Below are 25031 nucleotides of genomic sequence, written 5' to 3'. Positions count from 1 at the left end.
AAATATTTTTAAAATGCTATCACTTTAATATTCAATTCGGTTTTTAAGTAACTACTAAACAGCTCAGAATGTATAAAAGCATTTAATTGTGCTGTTTGTTTACATATTTATTTACATTCAGCCTCTTGCTAAAAGAGAATTTAAACAATTCATTTATAAACAGCTTAAGAACCATAACAACAAAAAGGCAAAACTGAGAGTGAAGAGAAAATGGATATTCAATAGTTAAATGAAACCAGGGGAGATAAACTCATAAAAATGGATTCCATGAAGTCAGGGCAAGTGTTAAAGGCTGACTAGAAATTCAGCTGTAGGATTCTTGGCAGCTAAATCAAAAAGAAAAGATGATGGAGCGGGTGGTAGAGCGTGTGCTTAGCGTGCAAGGGGTCCTGGGATGAAGCCCCAGGGCTTCCACTAACAGATAAATACATCTAATTACCTGCCCCCCAAAAGAGCCCCAAAGAAAAGAAAAAGAGAAATTTCTTTCCCAAAGAACCCTGATATTAAATTTGGATTAAATATTTAAAAAAAGAAAAAAAGAAAAATACAAAAGATAAGTGACACTGTGAAGGAAAACCCCAGCTGGGCTAACAAGCTAAGTCACAAATCTAAGTGTGATAAGTGTCGGTTTACTGATCTAAGTTTTGCTGGGCTACCTGGTAAATCTGAAGTTTAGTGTCAGTTTACTGGGCTAATAAGCTAACCCGAAAATCCAAGGTCAACATTTGTCAGTAACGTGATCTTTTCCAAATTGATAAGCTTCAGTGTACTGATTCCTTGCTTTTTGTTGTTTGAGCCTTATTGGCTAATAGCCCCATACTTGTAATTAACCCTATAAAACCTCATGTGCACATCTTGGAGGTGCTCAGAGCTTTGGAAAAGAAACCCCTCTGAGCCTGCCAGCGTAATAAATCTCAGTACTCCAACCCTCTGTGTGATTCTTGATTTTGGCTGGCCTGTTGTTTCCATAACAACACAAGCGATAATGCCTGTGAGATAAATCTGGGGAGGCTGCTGGCAGGTCCCCATGTCTCACGTGGGAAAATCTGAAACATCCTTCTCACCACTCAGAGTCATCATAAGCCCACCCCACACTTCCCGCCGCTAAATGCAGGAGCACGTTTAGGGCCCAGCCTTTACTCTCTTTGTGTCATCACAGTGATACAGGATGGAAGGGGGAAGAGCACAGCCATTCAAGGAAGACCGCAGCAATTGACATCAAAATGGTGAAGGATTCAACTCCCAAAAGGCCTTGAGGCTCAGGATGAAGAGATTTAACTTCTAGCAGATCTTGAGATTCAGTAAACACCCATTGTAATAGTAACGTGGTGAATAACATGCCCCAGGCAACATGGCAGTCCCATGGCTAGCCACAAAAGATCAAAGGGTGGGAAATGGCCAACTCCCTGGGAATCCCAGTGGCTTGCCCTTAGGCTGGTCCTTCTACTTATTAGCATATGAAACCACCAAGCCCAAGAAAACAAGCAACACAGCGCCACCTCGCGGTCACCACTCTCTCTCCCTCTTTGGAGAAGGCCCACACTCTGTGGAGAGTGTACCTACTTCTAATCTGTGCATCAAACCCCCACACCTCGTGACGTTTCTCTTGCATTTCAATGTATCTCTCTGAATATATATACCTTTACTCAACACTGGCTTGCTCTTGAATTCTTTACTGCATGAAGTCAAAGAACAAAATCTGGTGGGACACATCCCAGGGGCTAAATGAAAGCGTGGGGCACAGCCCTTCTCATGCCCAACGCTTTTTATTCTTGTATCAACAGGACTGGGCTGTGAAGCGAGGACAGAGTCCCCAGCTAAGGGACAGAACCAGCCTCCAGGGCTCCAATTTGCGGGCAGCCTCTCGCCAGCTTGGGCCTTGGGGTCTGCCAGGATCTCTGTGTTTCTCTGTTGTGCTGACTCCCCAGCCAGAAAGCGTAATCCTAGGCCTGTCCCCACAAAACCCTTCTCTCCAAAATACAAGCACATCATGTCACAATCCTCTTGTTCAACCAGGAAATGTTCAGCCCACTTTTTTCTCCCCAATAAAGTACCCAACTGTCCTCCCTCCCATCACATCACTTCTTTATTTGTGAGAACTCTGCACTCGCCACACCCCATCCTGAACACAGGTGTCTTGTTGGCTGTGACCGAGATGTTTCTTTCTCAAACAGCCTGCGTCCTTTCACTTTCCCCTTGTTACCTTAAAAAAGCCTTTCCTGAGTCACCCACCCCTCTGATTATGAACTCACAATGTGCTGAGGTTGCAGTCACTGTGCATACATCCCAGTTTTGGTTAGGTTTCCATCGCAAGATCTTCATTAAGGAGCTGCATCAAGAAGATTAAAGAGGCTATTCTTATATCTGAGTGGAGGAGACTGCAAAAAATTTAAATGGCTTTGAAGAGAGAGTTAACCAGGGACAGAGATGTCGCGGGTCCTAGTCAAAAGTGTCATGAGGAAAAATGTTCTCCCAAGGCTCAGAGTGGCTTCTGAACACGGAGTCGGCAGGGAGGAGGTGACAGTCAGTGAGTAGGGTGAATGATACAGGTTACGCTCCCCCAGCTGGGGAAGAAAAGGTTCTTTCCAGTTTTCCAAACAATTTCTTACTACCTTTTTCTATTATTGCCACATACCATTTCCAACGAATTAAGCATATCAATGTCAGTCATTTGGGCCACTTGGGAGAAGCTACACGATGCCATTCACAGGGCTGGGGCATGACAGCCACACCAGTCTAGATTGAAAGAACAGTTGGGGTATTTGCAAGGTAATCACGGGCATGCAGCAAACTCCCCAGGTTCAATGACCTCATCTCAAAGCTGGGGTCAATAAAACTACCAAGCAAAGTGCGTGATGATTATGGCCGATGTTTACTAGGTAAGTGCCCGTGAAAGCTGCCGCTTAATGGGGAATGAGTACGACCAATGAGGCCCTGTCTACCTACCCACACGCACCCTGCCTTCCTACCTTGCTGCAACAGCAGAGCTTGTTTAGCTGAGATGAAATCCCCCAGAGCAGCCCCGACGGGAAAGTTCCCAGCTCTGCACGGCAAGACGTGTTCCTTTCCTTCTCAGCGCTGATCACAGTTTGCTGTCTTATGTTTTTATGTTTATCCCTTTTGTAACTGCCTCTCCTCCGGAGTTTTTGCTCAAGCAGCACAGGGCCAGGTGTGTCTTGCGGCCTGCCGGATATTCTGGGCAGGGAAACAGCCAACTCCATATCTGGCTCTGGTGCTGAACGGAGAGAGCAGAAGGCCCAGGGGCCCATGCTGAACCGATGCCCCTGCACCCAAAATTATGGTCTGACTTTGGGCAAATTACACAGTCTTCTTTACCCTGAGATTCCTCATCTGTCCATGAAAATAACTGCCCATGTCACACAGAGTTACAAGTATTAAAGGAAATCAGCAAATTCACAACCTAGCCAAGGGGCTACAAGTGCATCCTCAACAGACAAATGCTGCCTTTACGGCTCTGACACACGCTAAGCGGGGCGGCCCCACACAGTGAACACTGCTAAGTGCCAGGGTGTTAAATGCTTCATGTGTGCTATAATACTCTTTAGATCTTACAACAATCCCAGGATGAAACGAGTATTATCATGCCAATTTCACAGATTCACCAACAGGTTAAGAGATTTTGAATTCTATTCCAAGGCCCTATGTTGAAGAAATGGCGATTTAAACCGGAATCTGGGCCCAGGCCTTGGCTCCATCTCTCTCCCATCCACCTGACCACTTGCCTATGAATTCCACCTGTCCAATACACAAGTTTGCAGCCGGCCATCTCTTAAATTCAATGTGTGCCACCATTTGTCAATGTTGTTTAATTACCATAAAATGTTCTCAGAAACCACTACAGTAAAGAAAGGTGGACTTAAGGAATTCTGCATTGCGTTCTCCTGTAATGTGCAGAATCCCTTCCCTACACCTCCAAATCCAAGTATATGCTTCCTCCATGTTTATGTTTGCACACGGCTTATTAAAGCAGAAGGTATCTGCAGTAATTCCATCTCGGTTGCTTTCCAAGGTTGTAGATTATCCATAATCGGTCTGTGAACGAAAATACTACAATGTGAATGAGAATACTGCAACCATGACAGTAAACAAAGAATACTGATACCAAGTCATTAAAGGCTGCCGCCACCCCCCAGCGAGGACAGGCCTGGAGCCCAGCCACAGCAGCAAATCACAATGGTGCCCTCTGAGCAGACTCAGAATAAGAAAGGACGGGCTACTGGCGTGAGAAAGCTAGGTGCTTGTCTAAAAAATGAATTCAGTGAGTCCTAATATTTGCTTCCTCCCATTCATACAAAATCACTAAATTCGTGAACTTGAGACACCTGGCTTTCTTTAGATAACAAGTAATCTTTTATTGTTCCAACAACCTGGTCTTTGTTGTAAAGCTCCTATATATCCTAGCTCTTCCTCAACCTCTTGGGAGCAGTCCCTCAGAGAGTTCTGAAAGGCTGTCATCCCGGCTCGAGTCCTCCCGCCAAATAAAACAAAATTCTTAACTTTTAAGCTGCACATGTATTTCAGTCAACAGTTTTGGACACCATGAAGGGACCCACAGCAGATTTCTCTCCACCTGAACTCTCCAAGTAACCGGAGCCTTGGTACCAGCAGTGGCCCTTTGTGCCCATCCGCCTCCTCGGGGAGTCCAGATGAATTTGGGTGAGTCTCTCCTGGTTCTCAGATCTCACATATTGGTTGATGATCCTAAGTTTTATCTGGCGGTGTATCCAGGTGCGTGGCCCTCCAGTTGAAAGAAACTGAGGTGAATTACCCACCCAGTGGAGACATACTGGGTGGGGCCTGTTTGAAAGATAACAGGAAATACCCACCTTGAGGATATGTCCAAAGTGGGGCTGGTGGAAACATATGAGGAAAATACTCACCCAGTTGAGACATCCCGAGTGAGTCCAAGTTGAAAGACACTGGGTTCAGGACTGAGTGGTTAGGTAAGTGGCTGGTCTAATATTTTCCTCAATTTGGTTACCTCCATTGAATTTTTCAGGATAAAAGTAAAACTCTTATGAGGAAATTTTCAACTCCAAAATTCGGACCATCCTCCTGGCTGGTAACAGCATTCTCGGGTGACAGAGAATCTTCCAGGAGTGGTAGAGACAAAGGCTTCATGCCACAGAGTTGTCCCTGTTGGAAATCTTACTAGCAAATTTATTCTGAGAACCCGACCTTACAATGGGGAATAGAACTTTCAAAAAAAATAAAGAACAAAAAAGAAAAGAAAAAGAAATGACAGATTGCCAGTCTCCAACTATTACCCCAGCCAGATTTATGTACATACAAAACTTACAATATTAATCGGGAATAAGAAAAAAAAAACTCACTCTGAAAATAACCAGGCCTGATAAAAACATTTTTTGGAATTCTGAACTTATAAAAACAAAATCCCCTTTAGGGGGAACTTGGAATGTAAATGTTTTATCTTTCTCTGGGTGTTTTAAGTGTGTGTATGTAAGTATATATATGTTTAGTTTAGTTTTTAAAGGAAACCTTGGACTCTGCCATACAAAAGTTTCAAGTATTGTGTACATATGGTGGCCACACAAATAAATTGGGATTCTAAGCAATTCTTTGATTGTACCAATTTTCAGATATTTTGCCATCTTAAACTTTGCTGCATCAGCTTGGACCACGAAGGTTTTAAGCTTTTGGAGAGTAAACCTTTGAATTTTATTTAGGCAACACCCCGACTCTCATGTGGAAGGGCCTCTTCATCTTATTGGTTTAAAATCACTATATATATATATATATATATATATATATATATATATATATAAATTGATGGCCATATGATGGATTTTTTAATTTGGAAAAACTTTTTAATTGGTGAAAGTTTAAAGAGAACTCATTATAAACAGCTGTTTTATTGGTACCTATTAAAATAAAGTTTAAATGCAGAAAAATATATCTAATGGTTAACCTAAGAACTCAGATAAAAAAATATAACTGGTTTGAGAAGCTACATTTGTGTTTTTCCTTTCTGATAAATGTTTCTAGAGATGCTAATAAAAACTTAGAATAATTAATGTTAATTAGGTTGAATAACTGGAAAAATGATTGTAAAAATGTGGAAAAAACAGATAAGTAGCTTATCCCAAAACGATAAATATTTTTATATGGTTATTTTGAATGAGATAAATAAAATGGACATTTTTGGATTTACATACAGGGTTTTGATACTACACTACGTAAAGTTAAAAAAAAAAAAGGGCCAAAGAGATCACCTACTCCCCCCCAACATTAAAGTTTAAACAAGTCCGTTTTATTTACCACAGTTTAAAATATATTTATATGTAGACTGAAATACTTGATCAATGATTGGGACAACAGACCAATTAATGAAATTAAAAATCGAGAAGGGCCTAAGCTCTTTGGCTGAAACTTGGGCATCCTAGAGACTTCTATAAAATTATATACAATGCAAACACACAAAAAAAAGGTTTCTGGCACTCCTTCTAGAAATAAGAATTATTGATTAAACTTAATAAATATAAAAATTAAAGGTATAAGATTTAATAAAATTGAGATAAAAGTTTGTGAAATTGGTATATTTAAATGGTCTTTATATAAACCTTTTGCTTATGTTGTGGGATAGATATGTTTCAGTGGAAAAACGCTTCCCCTTCTTGGTATTATAAGGCTGGGCACATATCTGTCCCTCTGAAAATATTAATTGAACAAATTAAAGGAAACCAATATAGTTACATGAGCCATCCAATATAACGTAAAACTAAAAACTAATTTGAGTGGCTAATAAAAAAATATAGGTTTACCCTGGGTTTAACTTATAACTCAAGGAAAAGAGACCTTAATAATTGCCTTATGCAAGCTTTGGAAGACATAATAAAGAAAACCTTAAAGTTTAATTACATGGAATTCTTTGTTTACAGCTCTTCTCACTGATACAAAAATGCCAATTAAGGAGATAAAATTGGGTCTGAGTGACAGAGCAGTTCTCTGGGGACATGGAAGAGAGTGTCTTTGTCTTGAAGATCAGAAATATAAATACAACAAACAGTGACCTAGGACTGAGCTTAATTAGCTCAACGAAATAAAACTTGAGGCCAAGAAATTTTTGGCATTTTAGAACTCAGAACTCTAACGAGTCCTTCAGACTTTGTGAAGAAATCTTAACTATCTGTTTCATAAATAGTAAGCCTTAGTGATTTGAGCAAGCAAATTCAGCTTACTCCAACTATTATTATAAATATCTTAAAAGTAAGTTTTTAAGTGAATCTATGAGATCTCTAGCTTTTGTCTGTTTATAAGCCTGCATACAGATTATAGAAGTGAGATATTTCTACTGCTAAAAAAAAAAAATTCAAAGTCAAAGAGCTCTGCTTAATTGATGTAAAAATATATGAGCTTAAAAATTAAGTATTTTTATAATAAAAACTTAACAAATTGACTTTCAGCGTCATGTGAATTGGAAAATATTCAATATTAAGATAATATTTGATATTGTTTAGTTTAAGTATGTTCTAATTAATATAGACATCTTTAAAGTCATCAATATTATGTATAATAACTTTACTGTACCTAGGTTTAATGAAAGTCAAATAAGATCCTGTTATATCTGTTGCAGATTTGTCAAAAAAAATATAACAGTAATGTGCTGTGGTAAAATTTTAAGTAAATTAAATGCAAATGAGATGAGAGCTTTGGGTAAATATTTAAAATATATTTTTAAAATGTATGCTTAAAATAATCTCTAAATGTTTGATATCTTTAAATTCTAGAGTTGTGCTAAATTAAGTTAAATGACAAGATTTTATTAAATATCTATGCCATTGTCAGATAAAATAAGATTGAAATATGAATTACTTAACATTTAACTTCCTCTTACAGTGAAACTAAAGGTGTTTAGAAATATTAATCAATGGTTGGTGCCACACAGAAATGGTCTCTATTAGTAAGGGAATGATCTCAGTATCCTAGGAAAGTAATATAAATGTGTAAAGGAAGATGTAAGAATGGAATTATACTTTGTTAATGAAAAATAGTGACTTTCTACTGAAGCTGGTTACTTCTGAATGGAAGACAAAATAAGGGGCACACTAATATAAGTATAGAAAGCTGTGGAAGGCTTGTGGAAAAGGAACCCTGAGGAAAGTTTTGTACGTGGTCAGAATTGGCTAAGTTTAGAATCAAATTGGGCAACGTAAATGAATCTTAGAAGTAAGCTGGTACAAGATTAGATTTGGTTTTCTCTCTGTTAAGAGGAAAAAATTTTCTTAAAATATTAATCCACCTTCAGTAACAGATTGTAAAACTTCTTATACCACTTAGCTGAACTATTCTGCCTTTACCTTTGACATATTTTCTTGTTAATGAATTAGTACTACTTTACAGTGATCTATATGTTTATCTGATCAAGTGTTCTGAAATCTTTCAAAAAACTCCCCAAATATAAAATTATAATTAATTAATTACATTAAAATTAATTTAATTAATTAAAATTCTTTTAATCTCCAGTTAAGTTTGGGATGCTACAGAAGGCCCCTAAACATCCCAAAGAGAGATTTTTAATTATAAAGTTTCATTTGGCATTTTAAATAACATGGAATTGTCAAATGAATCATAAAACTTCTAAGGTTATATTGAATGAGAAATATTATTAATATAGGTATTGTAGAAATTATATGGACTCCCTAAAATTCTGGTTTATCTGAAATGTTACCAGTGATAATTATGGGTATAGTGAACAGGTTTCTTTATTGATTATAGTGTAACGGTGTTTAAACATGCTTTTAAATCTTTTGTCATTTATAGACAGTTAATTGTTTTCTTCTGATGGTTTTGCAAAATGCTTTCTCTTCAAGGAGATTTACTGATTTCTAATAAATTTCTAACTACAGCACTGAACTAAACTGGGTAAGAAATTTTAAAGTTCTAATGAAAACTCTCATTAAAAGAATTAGTTACATGGGACTGAGTAACCTGGTGAATTTGGTTATAATTTTTGATATTGTTTCAAATACTACTGGCTTTTAACCTGTTTCCAAGACATAAAGAATCTCTTCTCCTTAAGCTAGTTATGGTTCACAGCAATTTGATAAATTATACCTATGTATACAGACTTGGAACAGTTATCTTTTCTCTCTATCTGATCCCTCAAAAGACTAAAAATACTTAGGTCCCCAGTGGCTCTATCAGACAAATTAGAGAGATCATCTCCTAAGAGATATAGGAGTATAAAGGTATTTTAAGGATTTTAAAGAGAAAAGAATTTACCTAAATCTGTAAGGCAAAAATCCATGAAAAGCCTTGACGTGGCTTTCTTGGCCTTAGAAAACCTTATTAACATTCTACCCTGAGACTCCATATTAAAACTTCCAACACAGTCAATTTAAAAAGCCTATATGATCAAATAATCAGATTTAACTTGTAAAGAAATTAATCTTGATTTGGCTATATTTGAGAAAACTGAGGGTAACTTTAGAGAGAAAAAAATTATATTTTAGTGGATATTAAATTCTAGTTTTGTTAATTGAGGTCCATATTTACTAAGACCCTTCCCAGATCATTCCTTGCTGTTATGTCACATTGCTGTACAGTTTAATTGAATTATGCAAAGAATACTCTAGGTTTGTTTCTGAAGCTCAGTAATCTATCCTTGGGTAAAGTTCCAATGCCCCATGACCTGCAGCCAGGGGATTATACATACTGCAACAGGCATGACTTAAAGAACTGTCTCCAACCTGAATGGAAAGACCCTTTTTCAGGTACTCTTAACTAGACCATACACACCAAAGCTGAAGGAAACAGAGTCTCGGATTCATTTCCTATCTGAAACAGCCCCTGCAGTGCACTGGCCTATAGAGCGCTGCTCACCTTAAAACAATGCCCAAATGGAGAAAAAGCTACCAGACCAGGATGAGAAGAAGACGACATCTGAGCCAGACAGCTGACCCAAGACACCAGACCAGGCCTGTATAAAAATTACTTTGATAATTTCTCCAACCTTTGATTATGAACTACTCCACTTGTTAAGTTTATGATAAATTACCTATGTCTAGTACTTCTGAGTTACCTTGGTGGGTTTCCCTACTCCAAGGCTCTAACTAGATAGCCCTCAGAAACATTATTCTAAAAATAAATTATAGTTCTGTTTAGGCCACTGTTGATCTTACAAGGTGGGAGATTTCACCTGGCCAATTAATACCTGCTCTGACCCTGACCATAAATATGAACTTTCTCATAGGATCAAACTCAGAAACACAAGCAAAATTTTAACCCAAAAATACAACTTCTCGACTATTAAATTCTTACTTGTGACTTTATTAACGTTACTAGCTTTATTACTTATATCCTGTCTATTTTATAAAATTGTTGTCTGTTACATTTCCCAATGTGTAACTAGGCCCACAAGATTGATGATGGCTAAACATCTTGAAGAAACAGATAAAATTTATAACCCTGAATAAAATAAATATAATAGTGTAATTCTAGGTATGGAAATGAGCAAAGAAGGTTAAACACTTCCTGGATCATAATAGACTAGTAAGACAGGTGATCCAGAGAACTTTTAGTATCAACAGGGCCTGATAAAAAAACTAACACCTTGAATGGCAACTCAGAAGATTCTTCACCTGAACTAGGAATGAGCCATTCTAGCACCATGGGACAAAATTGGTCATGAAATGTCTCTCAAAATATTGGTCGAATTTAGGACCAAGGGTGAACACTGTGAATGAAAATACTACAATGTGCATGAAAATACTGCAACCATGTCAGTAAACAAAGAATGCTGAATCCAAGTCATTAGCGGCTGCTGCCAACCCCCAGCGAGTACATGCCTTCAGCCCGGCCTCTCAACAACTCACAGTGGTGCCCTCTGAGCAGACTCAGAGTAAGAAAGGACAGGATACTGGCCCTAGATAGCCAGGTGCTTGCCAAAGGAATGAATTCAATGACCCAAATATTTGCTTCCCACCATACATAGAAAAGCAGTAAATACTTGAACTTGAGATATCTGGTTTTCTTTAGATAACAAGCAATATTTTATTGTTCCAATTACCTGATCTTTGTTGTAAAGATTCTATATATCCTAGCTCCTCCCCTACCTCTTGGGAGCAGTCCCTCAGAGTGATCTGAGAAGCTGTCATCCCAGCTCGAGTCCTCCAGCCAAATAAATCAAAGCCCTTAACATTTAGGCTGAACGTTTATTTCAATGACGTTCCAGAATAGACACAACTCATCAATTCTGTAATGGAACACACTGAATCAGGAACCAAAAACGTGTTTTAGTCCGGAAAATCTCCAGGTTCCTATTTCTTCCTGTCATTATACAATCCCTCCAGAACTCATTACTTTGCTGTCTGCTCCTCTGGCAACCAAACTCAGAGAAGAGTCAACTCAGCAGAGCACCATGCTGGGGAGAACCCCCGCAGAAGCACTGCAGGCTGCCTTCCCTCCCGCACGCTCTGCTGATCCTTGGTGTCCTCCGTGGAGACCAGGCCAACAGAGCTGTTCCCAACAGCTGCAAAGTCGCACACGTTAAATAAATCATTTTATTTTATATGATATTTTACGTATATACCCATCTCTGAAAACAGCTTTGCCAGAAGCCCAAATCTTCAACATTAATCTGCAAAGGCAGATGAGGTCTCCAAGGGAAAACATGGCTTAAGTCGATGCAAAGGCCTCCAAAGTCCTCTCCAAGAATATAAACCAAACTGCCTGCATGTCTGCAGCTGCAGGAGGCTACATGTCTGCTTTTAAAGCAACCCCTTCCTGCCCTCGGGTGCTACAATGCCCTTTTATGCCCTCCTATCGCAGGGCAAGAACAGCCGCTGCAGAACCTTGCAGGGCAGCACTGACAGGACTGGACAAAGGGGATCAGAGCTAAACTAAGCATTCTGATGACATGAGCTTGTCACTGTGTCACTTTACAGATGTAGATATATATATAGAGGTGGGGTGATATTGCTCAAAGTCACACAGCTATTAAGTGACAAAGTATATAACTCTGCTCCTCCCTCCTGTGTGACGCCCAACTGGGACACCCACAGGGTTCTCTCGTGGCTGCCTGAACAGTCGTTTCCTATCACTCATGACACACCACAGTGTCTGAACTTAGCATGCTTTTGCAGCATCTTTTCCCTCCAGTTTCTCAGGAACAAGGCTGTTCGGGCCTGCATGAATTCTGGCTTCCTGAAATCTCCATGCTCAGGCTGGTCTTGCCTGTGCATCTGGCATGCTGCTCAGAGGCTCTTCCCCCCCTGCAGGAGGACGTTTCTAATCTTCACAGGGACACAACCTCAGGGGAGCTCTCCTCTCGCCCTCAGCACGGCAGGTGTCCCAGACCTCATCCCGAGCAGCCCCATTAGGACGGTGTCTGCCCAGCTCTGCTAGTCAGAACAGCAGCCTCAATGCCAGGGATTATGCCCAGGTCACACTGCAAACCTACTGCCCGCCTCACAGCCCCCAGTCAGCAGGTCACCTGGAAGTCACAGCAAGTGCCCCACCCAATCCAGAAGTCTCTTCTTTTGCCAGCAACACTGATGACTTGTTTCCAACCTTTGGTCAGTTTCTCACAAAACAGCACCTTCTACAGTAAAGCGGGTTGTTTTTGCTTCTGCGCCTCATCCTTACTGGAAACTTTAAGGGAAACCAAAAGGCCTTTTCTCAACCCTTTTCTGATGACACCCTCCCACCCACAATACTCATATGCTCAAGAGCTTTGGATCCACATGGTTTTCTTTCCCTTACGCTAAGCGGCTCAAAAAACTGAGGGATTCTTTCTCCTTTGAGGGTATTAGCACTCAGTTTCTCGGCTTTAATCTGTTTTTGTCTCTCTCTTCAGTGACCCTAGCAGTTGCCACCTCTTACTCCCTTCAGCAGCCTCCCTCCCAACATCTAGTCTAGGGAATCAGCTGTGATGAGGGGCCCGGGGGCAGTCACAGAAGATGCAACTAAGGCACAGAGAGGCTACATAATTTGCCTAAGAAATCACCTTGAACCACCAACAGAGTGTGTCACGTCCCTCTGTTTAACTCTTATGCTAAGCAAGTTAACTTTTTGTAGATTATATTTATAAACAGATGAGGTATGAAAATACATAAAGGGCACACATCAACTCTAAGATATTCATTAACTCCACTATTTTGTTTCTATTTATTTTATTTCTATTAAAAAATTAAGAACCCCTGCAGTCAATATAGCAAAATGTTACTGGGTTTTAAATCCAGAATATGGAGGGGTTGTGTCATTACTCATTCTTATATGTATATTCACAAGACAAAATGATTTGAAAGTCTCTCTCCCCGCCCTCTACTCACTATTGGCTCTTACCAGAGCTCCCAGACCACACATCTAAGAGCCTTTCACTTTACCAACAGCTGAACTCATCAGTTTTCCCCCAGAACTCCCTCTGCAGCTTTCCCTCCTCAGAACACAGCAGGACCATTATTTAACTCATTAATCCACCCAGAAACCTGGGCCTTACTCCATCCTACCTTCACAGAAAGCATTGACCCTTTCCTCTTTACCATCTAAACATGCCTTCAATATGTTCGCTTTTACCCACTGACCGTCCCACCGCTCAAGTGGAAGCCAACAACACTGCCCACCTGGACTCATGACTCTCCCAAGTGGCCCCACAGCCACTCTCCCCTACTTGAGACAAATGGGATTGTGTCACTCCCACGCTTTTTGGACTCTTTTCAGACCCACTGTTCGTAGAAGAAACTTCAATTTCTTCACCTGGTGAAGGTCTTTGCCATGAAACTATCAGCTCAGGAAGGGCAGGACACGCCCTCGTTCCTCGGCCCCACCATCTGGCAGAGCATCAGCTTGGGAGAATTGAGTTCTTAGCAAACTAATTCACTTATCCATACAAATCCATGGTACATTAGAAAGATTTTAGATGTTGAGCTCGACTATTAATTTGGGGATTTTGCACAGGCAACCTGCAAGTATATATTCTAATGATTGTGTCTTCTTAAAACCACACCCAGATTAAAGGAGTATTTGTGGAATGTCTTCGGAGTAAAAGGGACTGTACTTTTACAGATTTTATGTTTTATACTATGAACAACCAGGACAGGGTCACAAATGGAACCGCCTCACAAGTGACAGAAGACAGGTTAGACGCATATAGCAAAAGGTCACAAAGATGGTAAGAGCAAAGTTGTTTCTCCAACCCCCGAAAAAATTCCTCCAAGAACTGAAAACTAAGAATTTTGAAAGTAAAATACTATCATATAAAGAAAGAAAATAAATAATTCTCTTCATCAGGGTTTCTAGATCTGACTGCAGAGTTATTAGCAGGCCATACTGAATCCTAGCACAGAAAAATCAGATGGACTAGTGGTAAGTTCCAGGAAAACGACAGTAATTCCTCCACTTGAAAGAGGACACACACTCACTTGTTGAAGGTGATTGTAAACCACATTCTGCAGAAATTCAGAAGATTCAGGCACCGCTTCTAGATGGTGATGACAGGGAAGGATGGCTTTGATGCATGCTTCTAACTGAGTCACCGGCATTCTTACACTGCAGGGGGAAATGGAGGCCCTCAGCCAAGAGCACAGATGTTCCTGTCATGTATCCCAGGCCGTGCCTCGGGGACTCAGTGTCCTGTAGCAGTCCGGCCCAAGGCGAGGACCCGCAGCGTGGCCCAAGCAAGCAGGAGGGGCACCGTGCTTGAGAAATCCCATCCCCCATGGGGGCAAGAGGGGCTGGTGGGGTTGTGTGAACCTATAAATGCTCATAGAAATACACCTGCATATATTCAAGTGATAAAATTAAAAGTAGCAGTCTATTTAACAAAATTTCAATTGTCAGTGTTAATTTTACCATTCCATTCCGCTTGTCCCCTGCACTCTGAGACAGGCTTAGGCTCTCTCACACCTGCAGCTCTGATGCAATAGTTGTGAATTTATTTTACTTTGCTGCAAGTGTCTTCGCTCCCAGTTTCACTGTGACTGTCGTCTCTTAACACAGTCAGATATCTTCCTGGATCTCTCCATGAGTTCCTTGCTCCTGCTTCTCAGATCCTGAGATAAAGAACAGGTGAAGGCACATGACTGGAAAAGTCAATGTGGACTTGACCAAATTCCTCAGTGACCCCCTAGGTGAGTGCTGCCCACCCCTTACCTTCGATTCTCAAGGTTCTGCCCAGAGTGACATCCAGACAGGAGAGAGTCCTGGGCCCTATTAAAAGCTGTGTGGCTTGGGTGCAGGGAAAGCAGCAGGAGCTGGTTCCGTAGCCGGTCCCATCCACACCTCTGCTCCTCTCTCTCCCGAGGCCCCGCTGCCAAGCCCCCAGGCTCCCTGAGCTTCTGTCCTTCTCTTCTACTCTACTTCAAGCCCATTTCCTCTTCCTTTATTCCCTGATTATCCCCAGCTGGAGTGATTTTTCTATCATAGAATCTGAAAAAATTTCCTGCAGCTGAAAAAGAGGTGCCAGAGGTCAATGCCCATATGGTGGTTCCTGAAGAGAGCCCCTGGTTAGGGGGACCCTCACCAACACTCACGGGGCATCAGGCATGTTGCAGGGTCGACCACCCCGAACAAGAGTTTGCTGTGACCCCAAGGAACGCACAGCATCCCTGCTCACTAAAATATAGTTGTACTCCTTTATTAAGAAGCAAAAATAAAAAAATTGCTCATGTTTCTTAGTAAAATTATTTATGAGGGAGAAAAAGAAATTGTAATATAAAGAACAAATTTCACTCCATGTTAGATGTGTTCATTTGGCTTTAATCCTGTACCTTGTTTTCTAGGCTCAGACTTGCTGTTTCTGCACCTTTTGTAAAAGAAAGTTGCCTTTAGCCTGAAATATCCAGGAGGGCCTATTCTCCGGGCTCTGATCTTTAAGAATATTTGCTCTTCTACACTTATGTATAGATGGCAAGTTGTAAAATAGTGAATAACCTTTCTTTTTTTGGAGGTTATACGGGGGCACCATAATTTGACCCACATGGACAGCTGCAGGAACAAAGGATTTCAAGGACAAACAATTCATACAATAAGAAGTTTGCAACAACCAGCCACATCCCCGCCCCTTTTTGGTATAAAAGGAGACTGAATTCTGCCCTGGGGAAGAGAGTTCTACTGGATAACAATATGCCATTTTCTGGGCCTGCCAGCTTTTCAAATAAAGTCTCTTTTCCTTACTCCAACATCTCATCTCCCGATTTATTGGCCTGTCATGCAGCAAGCAGAACGAGTTTGGACTTGGTAACAAATTGACTGCCTTAGAGGTAGTGTCTCCACTGTTTCCTCATTTCCAGTATGTCACAACCTATCAATTTTATATGCTTTTTAACAACACGAACAAAAAATCTATTATAAGGAATTGATTCCACAGAAATAAAATTATTTCTACTCCTTCAAAACTTTTTTCTTTTCTATTTTATTTTGTTTTGCTTATTGAAAAGAAAATAAATTCAAATCATTTTATTTCACGTATTTTTATAGCTAGATATTGTAAATACTACAAAGATATTTAAATTGCAATAAAAACTGTTCATATATTAGTATAAAGATATATACACAATCAATGCAGATTAGGAAAGGAGTAGATATTTACTAAAAATCCACTGCACATCCAGTCTTTTACAAGCATATCCTGGAATATAAGCTCTATTATCCAGGGGCCCCCCACCCCCATTCTCACTGCAGTGTCCCTTAGTAATCAACTACCAAGGCACCAGCATAGAACCATGCGATCGCTATTTTAGGTATAAATGAGGGAATTAGCTCATTCAATTCTAAAACAGAAACCTTAAAATAAATACTGAACTTATTTACAGATAAACAAATTTGGACACAAAAAAGTACAGTTTCTCCCCAATTTCACAAGGATAATAACTGGTAAAGGCAAGATTTGAACTCATCTGCCTTGAATATAAAGCTAAGGTGGAAATCCCTTTCGACTGTGGAGGAACAGCAGCACAACCTTTCACCCTATCTTTGTTCGGATCTGGCTTTAGACAGCCTGAGACAGCACCCCATTCCTATGGAACTCGAGGGCAAACAATAACAATAAGGATTTTATATTCAGTAGTTTCTTAGGTCTCAATTATATAAAGTGTCAGCAGGTCAGCAGAAAACTCTGGGAAATATGAGTGGGTCCAGAGCTTTTTGCTGATAAGAAACTCAATCTATCAGGACAGAGTGACCTTCCCATGAGAGGCCTCATGGACATAAACTAAAGGCAGCTGAGCAATGAAAACTAGCAAGAACATGGAACTCAAGCAAGAAGGATCCCTACCATTCCCTGCCCAGTTGCCTCTTCACCCTTGTGGACAAGATGGCAGAAGGTCCAGGTTCTTGTCCAAGTTACAACATCATGGATTCTCACCCATATAATATTACGACTCTATTCTGTCTTAAGTCCTTTCCAACTAAAATATGATGACACCAATATCTCAGCAGAATGTCTATGTCTCCAATTTCTCTCTTCTATTAGGAGACTATATCTATGGCTACAAAGCAGAAATTCAATTAAAAACACCATGCACAAAGCCTGGTGAACGTCTGTGTAAGAGACACTGTTCTCACGCTCAGTGAGTGAAAACTCAGAAAAAGTGGTCCTTCTCCCTCTGAAAGTGGGAGGGAGGCTGATTGTGTGTGTGTGTGTGTGTGCACGCGTGTGTGTGTAAATCAAATACAATGTATTCTGGGATGTGCACAGATTTTCTTTATGTTACTATCATTTCATGAGGATGAGCCAACCTTTAAATTAATTTGAATCTAGTATTCTGAGAGAGCCTCAGGCTCTTTTGGTGGAGGATGGGAAAGGGGAAAGGAAAGGAGGTAAGAAGTAAATGAAGCAAAGTTGTAAGAATACTGCTAGGGAAAGGCAAGACATTATTTTTGTTCCTACTTGCATCACACACAAATTAGGGACTGGCTTTCCCCCATGTTTTGTCAAGCACTGAGTTGCAGAAGAACAGCCAACAGCCCATTTCTCACTGAGCTTGTGACTGTACGTGGCATCTTATAGACACTAATTATTTAACCTGACCAAACAATCTAGCAGCAGGCTGTAATTCTCCTATTTTGAGAGATAAGAAAACAGGAAGTGAAAGAGGGTATATAGCTTGACAAAAGTCAGAGGACAAGTAAACTAAAGAGGATGAATTCAAACTCAGATCTGAATGCAGAGTCTGATCTTCCCACTCCCAGGGCTGGAAAATCCTTAACACACAGGGTCCCCAGCTCCTCTGCATTGTTCCTGGCACCAAGCATTTCCCATGGTGATATTCTCCAGTTCTCAGACACAGCACTCTGTGCAGCCAATAACCTCCATTCGACCTTGATCATCTACCTGCCACGCCCACCAGGCTTCACCAGGCAGGAAAGCTGGCTTTCAACTGCATACAAAGCCACCCCTGGTTTATCCTGGACTCTTCAGCGGCTTTTCCAGCGTAAAGACAGCCATGAAAGTGCTCAACGTTTGTACATGAGCCACACTACCTCTCTCCATCTGTCTCCTCACCTATACTACTTTGCTATGACCATTTTGAGAATCTTGGAAACAAATTTTTAAAAACAGAAAAGAAAGGATTCTGTAACAAGTACTTAATACTTACAATTTTAAATGAGAAGTTACAAAGTGAGTATTTACAAACCGAATCTGCCTTCCTAGGTGTCAGTTTTAACAGTTAAAAAATATAATAGCAAAAAATTCTCACTTAAAAAATTAACAAAATCATCAACAATAATCTGGAATAAACTCAAAAACAATGCCCATGTTGTACATGGAGAATGTACAGGACTGTACTGTGGGGTAAAGTAAGAGGTGTGAAAGTAGAGACATCAACATTTTGTATGGAGGAAAGCAGTTTTGAAAAAATGTACGTTCTCCTAAAGATAATTCAAAATTACTAAAAAATCCCATGACAACACTTCTTTTTTTTAACTTGAAAATTATATTAGAATTCTTCAGGAATAATAAAGTCATAATACTAGCCAAGAAAATTTGGGATGGTAAAGAGAATCAAAAAAATCGCACTGTCAGATATTAAATAAATTTTTACAATATGTAAGATATAGTGCTAGAGTAAGAAAGTAAGATTGACAGAAATAAACCATGAGCTCAAAAAGAGACTCTAGTGTACATAAGTATTCTTTACAGGTGGGATTTCAAGTTAAAAAGCAAAGTATGAATTCAATAATTGTCTTGGGACAATCAGAGAATCCCCTGGAAAGAACAAATTCTATTCCAGTCATAATGACAACAAGAAAAATTACAGAAAGTGATGTGAATATTAGAAAGTACTAATAACAATGAATATAATTCTTTGCTCATATTAATTCAACTTCTCCTCACTATAACAAGTACCATTATCATCTCCATCTTAGAGATTAAAAAAACCTACAGAAGAAATTTATACCATTATAAGAAAGTATTTCTAAGAATAATATCAAGAATAAAACCCAAAAAGAAGACATTTAGTATGTTAAGATTATTTTGGGCCACAACAAAAATGAACCTACTGAACAAAATGAAAGGCAAAATATGACAAGGAAAAGCTCTCTGATACATCTTGATGAAGACAAGGGGTTAATGTTCATAATATACATAGAGCTGTCACAAAGCAACAAGAAGCTCCCTCACTTAAATGTGTTCAATGGACAAAAGAGATCATTCACTTTTTAAAAGTCAGATGGCTAATGAGTGAAAAATGCTCAATACCTCACTGGTCATCAAGTGTAAATTAAAACAATGAAAAAGTACTTTTGCTCATCATATTGGCACATATTTTTAAAAGATATTCTAGCTAGTGTCCATCTTTGAGAGAACAAACTGTGAGCGATCTTTTGGAGGACGACATGTCAATGGATATGTAAACTCTGAAAAACGTGTGTACACACAGGCTGAACTCCACTTTTAGGAATTGTTTCATTTAGAAAAAATCAGTTCAAAAAGATGTACTCATCAGAGCATTTACACACCACTTTTTAAAATGGTGAGAAGAAAAGCTGAAGTGAAATCATATCCAGCGATAGAGAATTGGTTACATAAGTTATTCTACATCTTTTCATTCTCCACAGGAGAAGGAATTTCTAGATTCACTTGAAAGGAGCCTGTGATTTATGTAGTTGTCACATCCAAGGACTAAATTTCCAGAAACCTTAACTAAAGAAATACTCACACAAGATCACAGGAATGTTTGTATAAGAAGGATTCCAGTCAAACACCCTTTCTGACAGTGGAAGATGGAGAAAACTTAAGTGTCTACCATCAAGACAATGATGCGGTAAATCACGGCGAGCTGTGGGCACTAAAGTTCCGGCGTTTCGGCGTGGTCCAAGGCCTTGTCCACAGTACTCTCCCACGAAAGGTGTCCTTACACAAGAGACCAAACCTGCACATCAGGAAAACCCTCTACTCTATCTGAAAGGACCGGGTGAGTCTAGAGGGGGAAGAAGTCAATGATATATAACTGAGTGAATAAACTGAGCTGCAGAAAACATATAGTATGGCCTTATTTTTCAATAAAGCATATATACACTCACATATACATAGATTTCTCATATTCGTGATGTATGTGTGTATATATATGACATAGGCATAAAGGTCATGAAATACATACTCCACATTGTCAGCAGTTTTTACTCTCTGGAAATAAGGGGAAGGGAAGTAGGGGACTTTCGGTACCACCACAGTTCTCTTTTCAGTATTTCAGTTAAGTATACTTGGAGTTTAAAAGTTTATTTAAGTCCAAAGTAAAATGGACGATGCCTCCACAAGACAGAATGCTATACTGGTCATTAAAAATCATGCCAGTGGAGATAGAATATTGTAGAAAAATGTGTAATAAGCCAAATGGAAAATGGAGGTCTCCACACAGTAAACAGGCACACAGTGCTCGCTGGTTTTTATGACAGAGGTAATACACACTGATGAAAAGAACAGAAAATAGATGTTAAAGTGTTAATTATTATCTCTGAGTACTGGGAACAAGATAGACACTTTTGACACTTTTTTCAGACTTTTATATTAAATACACACTATTTTTCACCTGAAAAAAGCATTTTTTGATGTCTAGTACCACACATTGGAAAAAACACATGAGTACTTACAGAAACAAATAACTAGGAGACACCGCAGCACCGTCACACAGTGCAGAATGGGTGATCCTGAATAACACCACGCAGTTACATAAGGATCCACAAAGTGAGAGCACCCCCTGTAACAGGGCGCCCCCCCTTCTATTTGTCTTCAGGGCTGAGGCAATTCTGAGCACGGCCAGTGTCAGTGCTGTTGTCTGGATGGATGCCACTGGAGGTGAAGGCACCTGCAAGCCGAGAGGAAGAACAGAAATCATCCTCTGCTTTTTCTGTCTTGTTTCTTTGTTACTTTTTAAGAGAGGCATATATAAGATAAACTGAATCTTCCCTACTGAAATTTCAGTAATGAAACCGTTTTTAAAGTGTTCACAACTTATATTCTGCCTATGACTGTCTTTTCAACAAAGCATCATATTTATTAAATGTTAATTAACTCAGTTAATTAACTACTTGTTGAAACCAATTAAAGAACATGAAATGCACTACGTGAAAGCACCAAGCCTGCAGTGACTAGCACAGCTGTCTTGATGTCAGTGCAGTCAAACCCCACCATCCCATAGCCCTGAGCTTCTGATGCTGGTAAGAGAGCACGCTGCTGCCTCAGATGGAGAGAAACGGTAAAAGCATTTTCTGAAATCTACAGCACTGACAAAACATAACTGATAAATCCCAGGCTCCTTTGAGGCTGTCATTTTCCGTTTTTGGCCAACACCCGTTAATGAGCAGAACCACCCCATTCCTGAGTCATGGGACTCACGTGGGCAGAAGTTTTGGAGAAATTTCCAGGTATAGAATGTAAACCAACTATACATAAAACTCTGAAAAAGAAAAGATGCAATACTTTGATTTTGGAAGACACTAAAATATTCTCCTAATCCTTAGTATTTGGAAAGGCTGGGCTTCTACTAAGCCACTTATTTATTTCACAGCCAATGAGCATGTTCCACAAACCCTGTTTCCCTGTGTCTGCTGGGAGCTTCAGGCACATTGATGCTGTCTATCTTATAAGTCACAAGGCAGACGCGTGTGTCTCACGCTTGCAACTCTCACACAGGCTCAACTCCTAGCCTCACTGTATGAACTTGGCCCCATTTTCTCACCTGTTTATTTGGTATCTGTTCTTCTGTAAGCTGCCTGAAATGCTTCTTGGAACAAGTCACAAGAATGAGTGGGTAGAGAAATGGACAGATGGACAGGTGAGAGATGGGCAGACAAACAGAGAGTCTCCAAGAGAAGGGGAGCAAACAAAATTTCCTATGCAAAACCCTCTTCTAGTCAGGGAAGGAAACCACCACGGAGAAGTGTGAAGAGGCAGGTAGCTTAGGACTGTTTCCTGGATTCCATGAAAAGTCACACCAAGAGATGAGAGGGTAGAACTATAAATAATAAAAGAAAAAAAAGCATGCATGTTTGAAAAATATATCTACATTATGTACTTTCTAAAGAATAGAGTCAAATCAGCAAGGCCCAATAACACAATCCTTGGGTATTTACAGAAGTGAGAATCCCATCTCCAATCCGCAAGGCATCCCTTCGGAGCACTGAGAGTCCACACGGTGTGGTCATAAAGCCGTCACCGCAAAAGCTATGCTATCCTGCACATACGAGGAAAGAGCAGCTGTGCTCGGTCTGCCTACACGCGTCTTTTACAGCCCTCAGCACCTCTACGGGGGAGGGAAGCCTAGCGAGCCCCATCTCTGCAGGACAGAAAACAAGTCCAGGAGAGGCTAAGCCGACCCACCAATTCTCCGTCTCACAGGACTTGTCACTCCAGACCCGGACTCGAACTCGGACCCATGTTTGTAACCACAGTACTACCGTATTTTATGTGCTTTTTGTGTGTATAATACATTTGTTTCTGGCATGAAAGGGTATTTAATAAATGATCGGTTGTCTTGTCTATCTCATTAGCTCACAATCTTTATATTTTTGTATTGTACTCTTCCCCTGGAGAAAGGAACGGAAAGAGCGGGGGTCAGAATGAGGTGGGGCTCCATTCTTTATCTGTTACCTCATCTCATCCAAGTCCCGAAAGAGCAAATGTTCTCTTAATCATTTAAAGAGAGGGCTCCAGTCATGGTGACTTACTCAACTCCAAAACCAACTCTGGGGGAAGGGCACATGTAGCAACGAGAGCAGTATCACCTGTAGGAAGGCAACAAGAGCTCAGGGGATGGCTCAATGGATCAGCCTGATTTAATTTCAATCGATAAAACAATAACACACTCTAAAAATATAAGCATACAATGGATTTGCTCTTTCTTGACATCTAGGAAGTTTCCACATCTCACATGTAACATTATCATGAACTAGTGAAAGGAAGAGTCCACAGACAAGGAAAATCAATGCCACAGGCAGGCTGAAACACAGGCTGGAGGAAAGGAAGAGAAAGGGCATAGTTAAGAAGAGGGGAAATTCTGGGGAAAAGACATCATCACAAGGACTCTCAAGCATCATCCAGCAATCATATAATCATTCTTTCAAGAGAGAGTTACTTAGGTCCTATTTTGTGCAACATTGTACAGTGGGCGAAGCAAGAGCACAGCGTCCGGTGGCAGCAAGTTGCGGAGCTCCAATACACTTCTGATCCCGGTACCTTGCACACTTGTCCTCAGTATAAAGGCAAAAATTATAGTAAAATAATCCAATGTAAACTCTATGCAATGCTGAAAAAAAATTAAAGAAGACCTAAATACCTGGACAGACACACCACGCACATTCCTGAATCAAATGACAGCATTCTTGGGATGGCAGTGCTCCCCAGAGTGATCCATATATTCAACGTGGACTCGATCACAATCCCAGCGGTTTCCTCTGCAGAAACTGACTATCTTCTGCTACAATTCATATGGGAATTCGAGGCTCTCAGTAACCAAACCGTACTTGAAATAGAAGAAGAATTTGAGAGGACTTGTAATTCTCAATTTCAAACCTTACAACTGTATCTCCAGGTGAGATTAGAGGCCATTTTTGAGTTATAATTGTGTTTATCCTTATTTTCTAAATTCTGTACAACGAATATACCTGTTAGAATAAGAAATATAAAAAGTAAGGTATTTTTTAAAACATGCAAACCAATTCATTCATTGGGAAAAAAATATTTTGACTATAAAGAAGAAAACAAATATCTAGTGAAAAAGGACTATTTAAACACAAGAGTGCATTTACATTTTTCGTAAATTGGAACCTGAAAAGCACAAACACATCAAGTTTCTAGGGAGAGTGTTGCAACATATTAATTGTTATTTCCAAAATTCTAATTGAACAATGAAAACTCAAGAAAGGGAAAATCTTGATTGACAGCCAACTGCAAACACATGGAGATCAAAGGCCTAGAAATCATAGTTCCTTTAAATCTGCTACTAACTCAATAGGAGAGGAAATTCCTCACAGAGGGGACAGTGGAATCCCATGCATAAGACAGGATACACAGTATAAACTGCACTAGAATTGGGGGTGGTTTCCTTAGAAGAATTCTAAAGTTACAACATTGCTGAAAAACTATAAAAACACTGACAGACAGATAAAAACACACAGTCATATATATTATATAGAAAGATATGAAGTCTGCTCCCATGTTGCATAGAAATACGAACATATTTGTTCATTTATGGGCACTGATTACTTTATCCCAGGTAGAATATTTCAACTAAAATAGATAATCAATAATACACTCCTCTTGTCAAGGCTAGTTGATAAGTTACTCTGCTATGTAAGCATAATGTGTCTAAGATACATTTAAAATTAGTGAAAAAGATTTTTGTATGGTTTCTTGAAACTTCTCAAAACACCAAGCTTAATTTTAAAATAAATCTGAGCAGTATTTCTATATGATCTTTTCCCTCGTGAAATGAACAACACAGTCTGTTGTCAAAATTCTTTCCTTACAATGATTCACGAGCACCGTATACTCACAAAACTGCTGGACAGCAAGGCAATATCCAGACACTGTGACAAAACAAATGAAA

At 39.8% G+C, this 25031-nt stretch overlaps 1 pseudogene; it reads right to left on the bottom strand.

The window, feature by feature from the left end:
* Nucleotides 1–21115, bottom strand: part of LOC140688670 (trafficking protein particle complex subunit 9-like) — a 108498-nt pseudogene extending 87383 nt beyond the window's left edge.
* Between the last annotated feature and the right edge of the window lie 3916 nt (nt 21116–25031).

The sequence above is a fragment of the Vicugna pacos genome, chromosome 23 (genome assembly GCF_048564905.1).
Source record: "Vicugna pacos chromosome 23, VicPac4, whole genome shotgun sequence".
In the NCBI taxonomy this organism is placed as follows: domain Eukaryota; kingdom Metazoa; phylum Chordata; class Mammalia; order Artiodactyla; family Camelidae; genus Vicugna; species Vicugna pacos.
This window is presented reverse-complemented; position numbering and strand designations above follow the sequence as displayed.